At 35.8% G+C, this 4,600-nt stretch overlaps 1 pseudogene; it reads left to right on the top strand.

Moving 5' to 3' along the window:
- Positions 1-2,193: 2,193 nt before the first annotated feature.
- Positions 2,194-3,033, top strand: LOC121041612 (tubulin alpha-1A chain-like; annotated as a pseudogene).
- Positions 3,034-4,600: the final 1,567 nt, after the last annotated feature.

The following is a 4,600-nucleotide window of genomic DNA, read 5'->3' as shown; positions in this document are numbered from 1 at the left end:
TCAACTTCACTCATCATCAGGGAAATACAAATCAAAACCACAATGAGATACCACCTTACACATGTCAGAATGGCTAACATTAACAACTCAGGCAACAACAGATGTTGGCGAGGATGCAGAGAAAGAGGATCTCTCTTGCATTGTTGGTGGGAATGCAAGCTGGTGCAGCCACTCTGGAAAACAGTATAGAGGATCCTCAAAAAACTAAAAATAGAACTACCCTGTGACACAGAAATTGCACTACTATGTATTTATCCAAGGGATACAGGTGTTTCGAAGGGGCACATGCACCCCAATGTTTATAGCAGCACTATCAACAATAGCCAAAGTATGGAAAGAGCCCAAATGTTCATTGATGGATGAATGGATAAAGAAGATGTGGTGTGTGTGTATATATATATATATATATACACACATATACACATACATATATATATGTGCAATATATATATGTAATATATATGCAATATATATATGCAATATATATGTGTGTGTGTCTATATATATATATATATATATATATATATATATATATATATATTACTTGGAGTATTACTTGGCAATCAAAAAGAATGAAATCTTGCCATCTGCAACTACGTGGATGGAACTGGAAGGTATTATGGTAAGTGAAATTAGTCAGTCAGAGAAAAACAAATATATGAGTTCACCCATATGAGGACTTTAAGAGACAAAACAGATGAACATAAGGGAAGAGAAACAAAAATAATATAAAAACAGGGAGGGGACAAAACATAAGAGACTTATAAATATGGAGAACAAACTGAGGGTTACTGGAGGGGTTGTGGGAGGAGGGATGGGCTAAATGGGTAAGGGGCATGAAAGAATCTACTCCTGAAACCACTGTTGCACCATATGCTAACTAATTTGGATGTAAATTTAAAAAAATGAAAATAAATCTGATATTATGTTAAAAAAAAAGATACACAAGGATATGCACTCAGAGTAATGACTATGTAAGGCCACTATGAGAAGGCAACTGTCTGTGCACCAAGGAGAGATACCTCAGGAAAAATCAAAGATATTGACAAGCAGAGTTCAAATTTTATTAATTAAAAGGGAACTATAATACCTCCAAACTATTCTGAAAATGAATACAGTTGAAGAGCCATAATACTAGATTTTAGCATTTACTATAAAACTATTATAATGAAGACAGTGCTGTATTGGTGAAAGAATAAATACATAGGTCAATGGAACAGAATAAAGACCCAAAATAATCCACACCAATAGAGTGACTTGATGAATCATAAAAATGCAAAGGTAATTCAATGAAGACACTTAATCTCTTCAACTAATGGTAGTGGAACAATGGACTTTCCAAATGCAAAATAATTAATTTAGACCCTGTCTCATAACTTACACAAAATTTAATTCAAGGTAGATCATATACTTTCATACAAAATGTAAAACTATAAAATATCTAGAGAAAATCTGTGTGACCTTGGGTTTTACAATGAGTTTCTCGTTATCTACTTTATCATCATCTATATTTATATAGGAGATAGGTGTTATTTGAAAACATGATGGCTAACACACTAACAATAACAGATTATCTAGTTCTAACTAATTCAAGAAATATAAACTGTCCATTTGTTTTAAAATTACAGATACATAAAATGTATAATCCCTCTGCACAACAATATTCATCTACAGGGCATTCCATGAAGCCCAGTATACTCATAAAATAAATAGTGAAACAACAGCAGTCGTCTAGTGGTCAATTTACCAGATCCATATTATCAACAATGGATTTACACAACAATAAAAGTGTAGAGAAAAAGAGATCTATACAAATATACATGGAGGATTTTGCAGTTAATTTATATATTGACACAACAATTTTGTGTAGGTAGAAATATAAAGATAGGATATATATCAGCTACATAAAGTTACGTATGGGAATGATAAATCCCCAAATTAGTAGAGTGATCATATATTTTCATAAGGAAGAAATGTGTCCATTATGACAGTGAGCTTTGATTTTATTCAGAATATTTTATTCCTTAGGCTAGAAGAAAGACAGATAGTGTTCCATTAAAATATTTCCATTAAAATATTTGATTTCCATTAAAATATTTTCTTACACTGATCGCCTAAGAGTCAGGCTGTTAAGAAGCAACAGTCTCTCCTTTACTTGGTTGCCATCTTCTTGACAGCCACAAAGCAGCAGCCATGTGTGAGTGCATCTCTACCCATATTGGCCAGGCTGACGTCCAGACTGGCAATGCCTGCCAGGAGCTCTATTGTCTGGAACACGGCATCCAGTCCAGTGGTCAAATGCCAAGTGACAAGACCACTGGGGGAGGAGATGACTTCTTCAACACCTTCTTCAGTGAGACAGGTGCAACATACACTAACTTCAATAGGTTAATAGATTAAATTGTGTCTTCCATCACTGCTTCCTTCAGATTTCGTGGAGCCTTAAATGTTGATATGACAGAATTCCAGACTAGCCTGGTGCCCTATCCTTGAATCCACTTCCCTCTAGCCTCATATGCTCCTGACGTCTCTGCTTACAAACCTACCATGATCAGCTTTCTGTAGCATAGATCACCTATGCATGCCTTGAGCCAGCCAACCAGATGGCGAAATGTGACTTTTGTCACAGTAAATACACGGCTTGCTATCTGTTGTACATGGCAACATGGTGACCAAAGAATGACAGTGTTGCCATTGCCACCATTAAGACCAAGGATACCATCCAGTTTGTGGACTGGTGCTCCACAGACTTCAAAGTTGGCATTAATTGCCAGCCTCCCACTGTGGTACCTGGTACCTGGTACCTGGCAAGCTGTGTGTATGCTGAGCAACACCACAGCCATTGCTGAAGCCTGGGTTCGCCCAGACCACAAGTTTGACCTGATATATGCCAAGTGTGCCTGTTATGTGGTGAAGGCATGGACACAGGAAAGCATTCTGAGGCCCATGAGGACATGGCTGCTCTTAAGAAGGATTGAGGAGGTTGGTGTGGATTTTGTTGAAAGAGAAGGTGAAGAAAGAGAGGAATATTAAAGTTAAAAATGTCACAAAAGTGCTGCTTTTTTTTTTTTTTAGTTTTTTTAACGTTTATTTATTATTCAGAGACAGAAAGAGACAGAGCATGAGCAGGGGAGGGGCAGAGAGAGGGGAGGCACAGAATCCGAGGCAGTCTCCAGACTCCAAGCTGTCAGCACAGAGCCCAGCACGGGGCTCAAACCCACAAACCGCAAAATCATGACCTGAGCTGAAGTCAGACGCTTAACCAACTAAGCCACCCAGGTGCCCCCAAAGTGCTGCTTTTTATAGGGAAGCTTATTCTGTTTTAAACATTGAAAAGCTGTGCTCTGATTAGTTAATTTGTATGTAGCAGTGTATATTCTCACATACAATTACTGACCTATACTTTAAAATATAACACTTTGTTATAGGATCAAGTTGTCCTTTACACATGACTACTCTTTGGAGAGGTTAAGTATGATCCAAGATTGCCATTGTTATTGGTCAGAACATGAGTCAAATTTTGGAAAGCAGATTTAGATGCCTCCGAGGAGAACACACTTTTGTTCAAATTGAGGGTAGTGGGTATACAAGAAGACTTTCAAGTAAGATACAGCAGCTATGGTAAAATGAAAAACGGGCCATACGTTATTCCTTTCTTTATATCTTTGCCCTTTGATATTACTCTTATATAATAACTCTGAGTTTGGCCATGGCAAGCACCACAGACAAAGGAAAAGTGGACATAAAGCAAACAGGGCTTTGAAAGGCATTTGTCTTTTTGCATTTGAAACCTTTCTACCATCATGTCATTAAGCCTGTGCAAGTCTTTTTCATCAATCTGATGCTCTGTTGGTAGATGGTTATGTTATTGACCGACAACTGAGTACCAACACACCAATGTGCTTCATTCCAAAACACCAGAAAACATTCTTGGCCAAGTCCAGCCAAATTGACAAGCCACAAACTCATAACTAAATAAATGACTGTTGTTATAAACATTACATTTGGGACAAAAAGTTTGGGGTCAAACAACTGTTATGCATGAAAAGCTAACTTATAGAACACAAAATAATATATATGTTGGGCTAATGAAAGAATTTATGTCTATTCTTGTACACTGACTTAAATCAGAAAAATTATTGAAAATTTAGCTCCATGTTTAGAAATGAGATATAAAAACATTTTATATCTAAACCCTTTATTGGTGATTTATATGTTAGTAACTTGCAAATAGCATTTTTAGATTAATTTAAGTTAAACTCATTTCTGTGTGCTAAAATACACATCAAAATATTATTTTCACCAACCTATTAAATTTAGCATATTACTTACACACAAATCTACCTGGTTCTTAATGATTCCAGCAAATAGCAAAACCACTTTGGTGATTAAATATTGCAACTACCAATAATTTAATCTTGTATCTCATTCCACATAGACAAATTAATCGAAATACACACATTTTAAATGGTAATTTCTGAAAAAGTTAAATAAACCTATTTATACAAACTTGGAAGACAATTTAGTGCATGGCTTTAACATTAAAATTATGTTTGATTACATCTACAAGACCTGTATTTAATCATGAACTATTTTAGCA

The sequence above is a fragment of the Herpailurus yagouaroundi genome, unplaced genomic scaffold (assembly GCF_014898765.1).
Source record: "Herpailurus yagouaroundi ecotype Mexico unplaced genomic scaffold, PumYag 29, whole genome shotgun sequence".
Classification (NCBI taxonomy): domain Eukaryota; kingdom Metazoa; phylum Chordata; class Mammalia; order Carnivora; family Felidae; genus Herpailurus; species Herpailurus yagouaroundi.
This window is presented reverse-complemented; position numbering and strand designations above follow the sequence as displayed.